The sequence below is a fragment of the Lissotriton vulgaris genome, chromosome 7, assembly GCF_964263255.1.
Source record: "Lissotriton vulgaris chromosome 7, aLisVul1.2, whole genome shotgun sequence".
Classification (NCBI taxonomy): domain Eukaryota; kingdom Metazoa; phylum Chordata; class Amphibia; order Caudata; family Salamandridae; genus Lissotriton; species Lissotriton vulgaris.
The window spans coordinates 346,860,292-346,871,884 of NC_141695.1; the positions used below are offsets into that span (position 1 = coordinate 346,860,292).

General features: G+C 42.8%; 2 long non-coding RNA genes across 4 annotated transcripts; one reads left to right on the top strand and one right to left on the bottom strand.

Annotated features, from left to right (window-relative positions):
* Positions 1-5,398: 5,398 nt before the first annotated feature.
* LOC147701559 (uncharacterized) lies at positions 5,399-6,863 on the bottom strand. Of its 3 annotated transcripts, none has more exons than XR_015297186.1 (4): positions 6,805-6,863; positions 6,567-6,698; positions 6,345-6,435; positions 5,399-6,241 (listed from the first exon to the last, which is right to left on the bottom strand). It is a non-coding gene; the product is annotated as an uncharacterized LOC147701559 (long non-coding RNA). The 3 variants fall into 3 exon arrangements; XR_015297185.1 differs by having other exon boundaries at positions 5,399-5,651; positions 6,139-6,435; XR_015297184.1 differs by having other exon boundaries at positions 5,399-6,435.
* A 1,967-nt stretch (positions 6,864-8,830) lies between these two features.
* On the top strand, positions 8,831-10,344 carry LOC147701560 (uncharacterized). The gene is made up of 3 exons (XR_015297187.1): positions 8,831-9,046; positions 9,178-9,474; positions 9,962-10,344. It is a non-coding gene; the product is annotated as an uncharacterized LOC147701560 (long non-coding RNA).
* The last annotated feature ends 1,249 nt before the right edge of the window (positions 10,345-11,593 follow it).

An 11,593-nucleotide genomic window follows, 5' to 3' on the forward strand; every position in this document is an offset into this window, starting at 1 on the left:
TTGCCCTCCCCACACCTACCACCATTTTCCCCCCTTGGCGAGCACCTGGCAACTAATTGGTGCCACTGGACCCTCTGCCTTCAGTATTTTTGCCCTACATCTTTTCCGTTTCTTAACATTTAACCATTAAAAAAGACCGTAACGTCATTTTGTAGGTATGCATGCGTAATAAGGCATGCACACAAAAAAATCGAAATCCATTGCTGTATAAAATTGCTGACTTTCAAGCGATTTGTTTACAGATTGATAAGGATCATTTTGCTCTGCTGTGCGTAGTTTCATTGGGGTTATTGGTTCACAATATTTTGCCAAGATTGTTTCCTTTGCTCGTCTTGAGCAGCAAAGGATTGCTGTTCTTCTTTAGATGATACTCCTGGTCACTAGGAAATGTAAGTAGTAAGTAAGCTTTATTTTGATATATAAAAACATATCATAAAAGCAAAACATCACAAAATAAAACAATAATCGAACAAACAGCTTACAATTCATTGTACAATAAAAGGGATCTGTCCGTTGGACTAGAAAAACATGTTAAAAAAGGGGGAGACATTATTGGATCATCAATTTTTTAGTGGTTCTTATACGCCATGCCCATCCTAGGAATTTTGCCATACAAATGGCAAAAAAGGGTCTTGTGTCTGAGAGCAGTATTCTCAAAGCTTCCAGGTGTGAACGAGTTCCTAGGCTCCTGAAAAGAGGCTTCAACCACCTCCGTCTGGGGGCTAGATAGGCTCGACACTCAAATAGAAAATGTGCAACGGATTCTGTTTTCAGCTCACAAAATGGGCAGTCGGGAACAGTTTGCAAGGGTGGTTTCCAGGTAGAAGTAAACTGGCATAAAGGTAAAACCCCAACCCTGAATTTAAAATATAAAGCCCTATCATAAGAACTGTGTATCAGGTCCATATAAGCTTCTCTGGAGGGGTTACATTTAACCATCAGGAAGTTGGCGACAGTTTTTGGATGGTTTGATTTACCCAGTCTCTCGCTATCGACCCAGGACCAATATGCCTTCTTCAATTCCTGTTTGGGAGGTGCAGTTTTATTTTCCCACGCAGATCCAAGACCAAGCAAGATGAGTGCCTTCTTAACCTCTCTAAGCCAGGCAATCTTTTGCCAACCAGGAAGGGACAAGACGTCTTTTAGGGCATCCGCATAGCTGTGGAGTTCGGGGACGTTCCAAATTCTGGACCACAGTAATAAGGGGCGGAGTTTAGCTTGGTCGCAGATAGGGCGAGTACCTGCGTTGAGCAAGAGTGGGATTGTGGGAGTGCTCTGGGGTAGCCTCATCAAGTCTTTATGGAATTTATTTTCTAGGTGGGCCAAAGTGTCCACTCTCTGGGTTCCCCAAAGTTCTGCACCGTACAACGCTGCACTCACAACCCTGGCCCTATAAATGTCAAGAAGTGCCCCGATCGGTTTTGTGGAAGAGGCACGTTGTTCATTAAGTAAAGCGCCAACAACCCTCTTGTGGGTTAGAAATACTTTCTGGTGGTGGGCCTTCCAATTCATACTATCACAGAGGCGTATGCCTAGATAGTCAAATTCTTTGACCCGTTCTAATGGAACAGAGTCTAGAGTGGGGGGTTTTACAGATTTCTTCGGGGGGTTTAGAACAAGAAATTTGGTCTTGCCAATATTTATTGCTAAGCCCTTGGTATCACAGAAGGCCTTAAAGCTGGTAAGTAGCGCCTGTATGCCTATGGGTGTCTTCGAAATCAGGAGGGTGTCATCGGCAAACAGGAGTGTCGGGATTTTCCTTCCAGCCAGGGATGGTGCATCAGCAGGATGTTGTAAAAGATGCTCCACCACTCCATTTACGTACAACGAGAACAGAGTGGGGGCAAGCACACACCCCTGGCGGACGCCCCTGTCTACTGGGATACACGGTGTTTTTTCTCCCTGGGCACCCCATCTGATTTGAGCAAAGTTGTTTGCATGGAATTTTATCAATAAGGCCAGAAGGTAGGGAGGTAGACCTAGACCGTCAAGGACTTTCCACAATAATGCTCGTGGGACCAGGTCGAAGGCCGTTTTTAAGTCTATAAAGACTAAATATAAACTGCCTCCTCCTAGCACCACTACCTTCCAATAGAGCATTAGAAGGCGGAAAGTCTGCTCGACGGTACCTGTCCCTGATCTAAACCCCGCTTGGAAATCGGATAATATCTGGTTGTTGTCCACCCACTCCAGAATCCTGCCCAATACCATTTTCCCCGCCACCTTTTGCGTAGTGTCCAACAAACTGATGGGGCGATAATTGGCTGGGTCTTCCCTGTTGCCTTTCTTGAAAATAGGGACGACTTCAGCGCCCCTCCAGGAATCAGGGAAAGAACCCCCCAACGTAACCTCATTGAGTAGTTCTGCAATTAGTCTGCTCCAAAATGGGGGATTATTTTTTATCAAATCGCCCGGAATCCCGTCCGGGCCTGCCGCTTTGTTGGGAACAATACAACTAATTGCCTTATCTACTTCTACGGTGGTGAATGCAACTTCGTTTGGTGGGAGAACTGTGGAACTGAACCATAGTAGCGGGTCTGGTTGGGGGGGTCCTGTTTGCGCTGTATACAAGTTCGAAAAATGGGCAAACCAGACAGCGCCAGGGATGTTACAAGTCAATTGATGATCTACGGGCTTGTCTCTTGACCTTAGCAAGTCCCAAAACCCCTTGGCATCTTTCTTTGTACTTGCCTCCGTTAGATCACGCCAAAAATTGAAGTCATATGACCGCTTGGCCTCAGACACAGATTTCCTGTAGAATTTCCTTGCAGACCTGATGGCAGTTTGGTCTTTCCCTTTTACTGCGGCCACGAGTTCACTCTTAGCATTTCGACAATTCGCTGTAAACCACTTTCCATTTGTTCTCGGGACGCCTTTTGCAGCGCTTCTAGCGCTGGGTTTTGAAATGGTGAATAGCCCACTTAGTGCTGTTACTGTCTCTAAAAATAGTGATAAAAACTTCTTACTATCACCATTTATAGTACCAAACTTGGATTCAGCCTGTAGTAGGATGGTTTCAGCTTGTGTCATCCGTGCCTCATCTGCTGCGACTCTTGCCCATTTGAGACGTCTCCCACAATTCGAGGGGAGGATCTCACGTGAGGATTTCCATATCTGGTTGGTGGTTTCTTGAGAGCCCTGGTGCCAGGGAACAGAAATGGTTACAGCAAGAGGGTTGTGGTCACTATCACAGGTTTCTATAACCTCCATGTCTTGGTGGTATGACCAGAGGGTATAGTTGAGCATGACAAAGTCAATTCTGGAAGAGTGGCCCGTCCTATTATACGTGTGGGCACCCATGGGATCTGACCTAGAACGCCCATTCGTTGCTCTCAAATTATGCTCCATACAGAGAGCGTTTATATCGATCACCCTTTGTGACCATTTCGGGATCGGGTCAAGGTTCAAGATGGGGATTCCCCTCCTATTATCCTCCTCATTAGTGTCCAGAATATCTTCTGTAGCTAGAGGCTCAAAACAGCAGTTAAAATCGCCTGCCAGCAGGACGAGAGAATCAGCGTTGCAGGCAGCCAGGTTGTTGTTTAAACCTAATAAGGTTAAAGATCCTCCGTTCCTGCTGTCCCTTAAATAGATATTAAACAGTTCTAGCTTCCTTCCCCCTTTATGATGGAGTGTTAGCCATTGGAGGTCAGGAGATTCAGTAGTTCTTTGGAGAACGCTGAGGTCTAGAGCTATATTAATCCAAATAAGGAGACCGCCGGACGGGCGTCCTTTGGAACCTTGTTGATGAACAGCCGGGACATAGAAGGTCGAGAAACCCACTCTATGTCTGGGTTCCTGGCACCATGTTTCCTGTAGCAAACAAATGTCGTAGGGTGCCAGGAAGGTGTTCCATTCCGGGTTGTCAAGGTTACGTTCGAGGCCAGCCACATTCCAGTTTAAGATCTTCAGTGAAGATTCACCGGGTGGAGAGATTTTAGGAACGTGAGTGAGTAAGGAAGAATTTTCTTCATCCGGGATAGTTGGTATTGGGGGGATCTTAGTCCGATGTAGTTCAGTGGGGGCAGCACTGCCTGGCAGTTTGATCTCCATTAGATTGAATTGGGCAAGAGGAGGTGGGGTCAGACAGTGAGTGTCTGGCCGTAATTCCATCCTTATACAGTCTGAAGTAGCCGTTTTAGTCAGATCCAAGACACGTGGCGTATGAATCAGGAGCCCGCCATCGTTATTTTGTGGGCTGTAAATTTGATTTCCAGATAATTCTGTGTCCATGGGAGACGAAGCTTTTTCTAGTTGTGGGGAAGCGGGGGACGCAAAAAGTCAATCGACCTCCTCCAGGCCTCCAAATCTGTTGTAGGTTGAAAGGCCATTCCAATGTAAAAGGGTGTCCATTGGCCTCGTAGGATGGATGTTCCATGGAGGGTGCTGCACCAAGGACCGGTTATCCGCTTGGGTATATACTTGGCGTGGAGGGTAAAAGTAGGATAACGGCCTCGGGATGACAAGGGATTCTTCGCTAGTTGGCCAAGAACAAATATGGCGTGCCGTATGTGGGTCATCAAAAGTTACAACTACGCAGTCCCCTTGCTTGGATTTCTTTGTTGGGCCCACCCAGGGTATCCTACGGACCATCATTACCCGGCTTCTCTTGCCATTAGAAGCTGGTCTATTAACATTGAGCCAGTGCATTGTTTTGTTTTTCAAAGACCAATGGTTTTCGTATTGGTCAGTGCCGAGGACAGGGACACCTGTCAACACAACTACATATTCGTTGGCCTCTGGAGGGAGATCTATATAGCCTCCTCTAAAATTTTCTTTTGGGCGAGGGCCCTGGGTTTCAATAGGGTGGGGTCTAGTAGGTGGTACCAGATTTGGATTTGTTTTTTGCGGCTTAGGATTCCGTGCAGGGGCCTGTGGTTTGGAAGCCTGGGGTTTAGCGGTCGTGGAAATTTGATCCACAGCCACCGTCCTTGGCTTGGGAACAGGCCTTGCAGCAGCAGGTACTGGAGCGGGGTGCTGCTCAGCTTATACAACAGGAGCTGGCAATTGTGAATCGGATAAGGACACGCCCTGGTTTTCAAGATTTCTCAGGCCAAGCGTGGCCAGAGCAATAATGCTCTTCTCCATCTCGAGTAGATTGTTTTCTATCCTAGACAATCTTAAATCGAGAGGTGAGAGAAGTTTTTTTAGTGATTCCCAGACTTGATCTATGAATTCCTTCTCATTTTGTCCCTGGTCCTGCGCCTGCGACCCCTCAACCTCTGGAATGATGGTAGCTAGGCCATCTCCCATTTTTTGGCATACTGGCTGTGATCTTAAGGGACCCTCAGGTAAGACAGTACATGCCTGGATATTAATTTGATATGTATCAATCTAGGCAACAGAACGTAATAAGTGGTCGAAATGAACTGAGCTAAAACATAGGTTGTTTGTAAAAAAGGGGTAGTTCAATTTTATTCATAAATTCTTTTTAAAAAACACATTAAAATAATAATACATATTCACAAATTGTATGCGACATAATAAATCAACAATACACAGCAACACTTTAAGAGAGAAGGACAAATAATCCAACAAATGAAGGTTATATAAAATGAACACAATTTTTAAGAGAGAAAGGTGTGGCTAAAATAATCTCTACGCGCGTTTCGGCGAACCAGCGCCTTCTTCTGGAGCAGCCACGATAGTATCTGAAATGGGAAAATTCCATAAAACAAAAAATATTATGTACAATAATGCATCAATTTATATTATGTTACACAGAGAAAATTAAAACAAACCAATGTTAGGCTAATAGTCTCAGACTTTCCATTCTATTGTGACCAAGCTTATTAATATTACAATAATACTTTGATGGATTTCTTTTCCTTGCCTTAATGATCATCAAGAAAAATAGAAAAATGGAGTGAATCCTTTTAACTCATATATTCTTATATGAGATAATGGCCAAAAAAGGGAGAAGGAGTGGATACCTTTATACTAAATAGATTATTCCCAAGTTTTGGTGGTGAGGAAGCAGGGTTCTTACATAGGATGGCAAATGCGAGGAATCAAATGATTGATATTAGTGATGGAAAATACGAAATATTCTAAATGGTGGCAATTCGCAGCGTGCTATCAACGCGGGACTTAAACAATGGTATACAATACATTCATATCATAGATAAGGTCACTTACTTAAAAAACACGGAGTATATTAATGCTATTTGATGTTCTCAATCTGGATTATCTGTATAATGACTTTCTTTTCTTTGGTTAGGTGACGAAGATATTCTAGACCCTAAAAAACATAGACATTTCATGAACATTGATTGTTGTTTTAGTGTAGTCTATGATTTTCTAACCAGCCCATATTTAATGAAAGGACCAAGCTAGTGTTTTACCTATTTTAGTTAAGGTTTGCAGATAGATATTCCATAGTCACACGATGTAATTTGTTTGTCTTGATTGTTGATTTTTGAATTTCTATATTTCCTAGAAGAAATTATGAGTTCTTTTAGTTTATTGAATCTTTTCTATTTTTGATATTTTATATTAACTAGACAGTTAGTGAGGATACATTAGTAGTTTTTTGAAAACATTTTCATTTTCGAGGATGAAGATACCTTAAGTGAGGAGTGGGATTTCAGTTAGACCCGCCTGCCGGAGTTAAAATTTATGGCCACGATAATGAATATTTTTGTGGATCCCAAAAGATATAGTCCTCCTGATGTGGAGATAACAAATGGCGAGATTGCCTATAGAATGGATGGAAAGAATTCTGGCATCAATTTTTGGAGAACAGTCAATGCATGGCGACTTCATAGACTTACTGTCTCTTAAAGAAGAAGGACTGATAGTTACCTTTTTACTTGTGCTCAAGGAGCGATGGATTTCAAAGTGGTTTAAAATAACTCCCTGTCTGTAAAATGAACAAACAGGGGGGGGGAAGGGAGAGAGAGAATTCTGTTACCCACTGTTTACTTTGGAGATTATCAGTTAACTAAACAAGTGATCAGAGTAAAATTACCGCATAGGGATTTTAGCGAACACTTACCCAATAGATATCAACAGGGCTCAGAGATTCCGGCGGCGGGACACAGGGGTTCTATGCTCCTTCCACGAAAGACGGCATTTCAAAGTGCCTTTACTTCCTGTATATATACCCTATTTGATTGGATGATTGAGTACACCTGACCTGGTGTTGACATAAAAAAAGGACCAAAAATTAAGAAGAAATGAAAAGAGGACCAGATTCTCTAGAGCAGGAATCAACAATGGCTCCCACGTAAAATGTCACTGGTGTGAACATGAAAGAAGGACCAAAAAATAGGAAGAAGTAAAAAAAGGACCAGATTCTCTAGAGCAGGAATCAACAATGGCTCCCACGTAAAATGTCACTGGTGTGAACATGAAAGAAGGACCAAAAAATAGGAAGAAGTAAAAAAAGGACCAGATTCTCTAGAGAAAGAATCAGCAATGGCTCCCACGTAAAATATCACTGGATATACATCGGTGCTGATGTATAGCACAAGGATTAACCAGCTTAACCGAGTGGAAAGCAATTGGGGAGTGGAGCTATATTTTAACTTGGGACTAGAGTCAGATTTAGCTGATGTCAAATCCAAGCAAAAAGATTCTAAATATATAGCGCTTCAAGATTAGGTGCACAAAAATGACTCATTATAGATTTGGTGCTGGTTTTTTCAATATTTTTAGAATAAAAAAAGATTTCTATAGGAAAGTTATTTTTCCTGAAATTCGTAAAAACTGTACTTCCATTAAACAAAAAATAATGCGTGTGAATTTAACGAGGCTCCATGCCTTTTGTTATTTTAGCAAAGTCGAGCATTAATATTCCTTCGATCTAGTTGTTGCTTAGTTACACCTGTACGACGAAGTGAGGTGCAGGGAAAGATTCCCCTAATCAGGAGCTTAAACTTTAGATAAAAAGGGAGCAGGGTGAACTACATCTTGGGAGAACACTGGGATTGACTTTTCTTATTGCTGAATGCCTATTATTAGGTAATTTAAATTTAATCATAAAGAGTGAGAAGCTGTTTTTGCTGCGGTAGGGAGAGTCAAAAGATGCTCTAGCAAATAGCGTGCTCCCATGGCAATTCGCTATTCATTCCTTCTCGAAAGGTGTTGAAGACAAATATCCAGAACACCTCTCTCTTTTTTCTGATGGCACAACCCCCATTGGAGTCTGCAGTATGAATTTTTTCTAGGACTCTCCATTTAAGGTCCTCTGCCTGATGTCCCTTTTCTAGGAAATGCTTCACCATTGGGGCAGCGAGTTTGTGGGTTCTTATCGCTGAACGATGTTCATTTAACCGTGTTTGTATAGTTCGAGATGTTTCTCCTATATACCCGAGGAGACACGGGCACTGTATAAAGTAGATCAGATTTGAAGATTTACAGTTCCACATTTCTTTTGCCACTGTTGTGTGGCCATTGTGTGTGAATTCTTTTCCTCTTATGATACTAGCACAAGAGGAACATGAGGAGCAGGGGAAAGTTCCTTTTATCGGATTGCCTGATACAATCGACCTCTGTGTTAAAAGATTTTTGTCCGATGTAGGTTGGAAACGTGAACGAACAATATGTTCTTTGATGTTTTTATTCCTTTTGTAGGCAAATAGTGGTTTAGCTAGTTTCAGTTCTGGAGTACAATTGCTATTTAAAATGTGCCAGTTTGAATTTATGACTTGTTTAATTTTTGTGTCAAGGGTGGAATGTTTAGTTACACAGACCACCTGGTTGGTGGTTTTAGCTGGCTTTTGTTGGAGCAAATAATTGCGATCATAATAGCGGGCACGCTTATAAGCGTGTCTCACTAGCCGGTGTGGGTAGCCAAGTAAAAAGGTAACTATCAGTCCTTCTTCTTTAAGAGACAGTAAGTCTATGAAGTCGCCATGCATTGACTGTTCTCCAAAAATTGATGCCAGAATTCTTTCCATCCATTCTATAGGCAATCTCGCCATTTGTTATCTCCACATCAGGAGGACTATATCTTTTGGGATCCACAAAAATATTCATTATCGTGGCCATAAATTTTAACTCCGGCAGGCGGGTCTAACTGAAATCCCACTCCTCACTTAAGGTATCTTCATCCTCGAAAATGAAAATGTTTTCAAAAAACTACTAATGTATCCTCACTAACTGTCTAGTTAATATAAAATATCAAAAATAGAAAAGATTCAATAAACTAAAAGAACTCATAATTTCTTCTAGGAAATATAGAAATTCAAAAATCAACAATCAAGACAAACAAATTACATCGTGTGACTATGGAATATCTATCTGCAAACCTTAACTAAAATAGGTAAAACACTAGCTTGGTCCTTTCATTAAATATGGGCTGGTTAGAAAATCATAGACTACACTAAAACAACAATCAATGTTCATGAAATGTCTATGTTTTTTAGGGTCTAGAATATCTTCGTCACCTAACCAAAGAAAAGAAAGTCATTATACAGATAATCCAGATTGAGAACATCAAATAGCATTAATATACTCCGTGTTTTTTAAGTAAGTGACCTTATCTATGATATGAATGTATTGTATACCATTGTTTAAGTCCCGCGTTGATAGCACGCTGCGAATTGCCACCATTTAGAATATTTCGTATTTTCCATCACTAATATCAATCATTTGATTCCTCGCATTTGCCATCCTATGTAAGAACCCTGCTTCCTCACCACCAAAACTTGGGAATAATCTATTTAGTATAAAGGTATCCACTCCTTCTCCCTTTTTTGGCCATTATCTCATATAAGAATATATGAGTTAAAAGGATTCACTCCATTTTTCTATTTTTCTTGATGATCATTAAGGCAAGGAAAAGAAATCCATCAAAGTATTATTGTAATATTAATAAGCTTGGTCACAATAGAATGGAAAGTCTGAGACTATTAGCCTAACATTGGTTTGTTTTAATTTTCTCTGTGTAACATAATATAAATTGATGCATTATTGTACATAATATTTTTTGTTTTATGGAATTTTCCCATTTCAGATACTATCGTGGCTGCTCCAGAAGAAGGCGCTGGTTCGCCGAAACGCGCGTAGAGATTATTTTAGCCACACCTTTCTCTCTTAAAAATTGTGTTCATTTTATATAACCTTCATTTGTTGGATTATTTGTCCTTCTCTCTTAAAGTGTTGCTGTGTATTGTTGATTTATTATGTCGCATACAATTTGTGAATATGTATTATTATTTTAATGTGTTTTTTAAAAAGAATTTATGAATAAAATTGAACTACCCCTTTTTTACAAACAACCTATGTTTTAGCTCAGTTCATTTCGACCACTTATTACGTTCTGTTGCCTAGATTGATACATATCAAATTATTTGCTTTTCCCTGGTCTAGGAACTTCATTTCCATGTACTCAGGGGGTCCTTGATAAATATTTACACACATGCCTGGATATTAGTCATTGTAAGATGTTGGGAAACTGCCACTTTAGCCTTTTTGCGGGAGTAGGCTGAGCGTGATTGGCGTTTTCTTTTGGAATGCGCGCCAATAGCACAGGAAGTAGTTGGAATTACTTGGGCAGGAGAGTTAGGGGTGGGGGGCTGAGTATGGGGAAGTACAGGGAAACGTAGCTCTTCTAAAGTGCGTATTTGCTCTGAGGGGGGAGTGAGAGAAGGAGTGGTCGGGGGATGATGTAAATCGGCCTGAATAATGATACTATCTGGGCGAACAGGGCGGGCAGGGGTGACAGCAGAGGCTATATGGCCTAGGGATGATTTTTTCGAGTGGGCCATTACCTCAGACAACCTACGTGCGGCTGCCAGTTCTAGGGATACCCGGGTTTGGAGTTTGGATATTTCTTCATCAATAGCTATATTAGTGCGAGTGATGAAGTCATCCATAGGACCACTGACTTGTGGACCACCTTTGGCGGCCTTGCTACGAGTCATCCTAGTGCTCATAATGCTTACAATAGTGTTAGGGCCCTCACACACCCTGCTAGATTAGTTGCCTCTATTAAGCTGGCCTAGCTTAACACAATGGTAGATCAACAGGCGGGGTAGGAGTAGCAAGGGGGGTGGGCCGGGGCCGTCCGCTGCCGCCCTCGAACGGCCTCAAACGGCCCGCTCTTAGCCCGGTCTTCGCTCCGGGCTGCGTCCCGCGCTGCGGGAGGAGTGGCCCCAGGTATAGTAGAGTCTGTGGGCGGTAGGCGGGCCGGCAGGGAGAGCGGACCGGAAGTGGTCAGCGGTCTCTCAGGGACTCCTGGGATTTGGAGTCCCTGATACGCTCGCAGCCCTGCAGCCCTCTGGTGGTGTTAGTCTCCCACTCCTCCTCACTTGCCGGCGAAGCGGCACCCGCGGAGCGGGTGCGGCGAGCTGTTGGCAAAAGTCCTCCTCACGATGTCCAGCCAGAGGTGAGCGCGTCCCAGCAAGCGCTATGCAGTAAGTCTCCCAATTGTCAGTTCCGCTGGTGGGGCTTTAACAAACCCTCAGATGGGCGGTGGGCGGGCCGGCAGGGAGAGCGGACCGGAAGTGGTCAGCGGTCTCTCAGGGACTCCTGGGATTTGGAGTCCCTGATACGCTCGCAGCCCTGCAGCCCTCTGGTGGTGTTAGTCTCCCACTCCTCCTCACTTGCCGGCGAGCTGTTGGCAAAAGTCCTCCTCACGATGTCC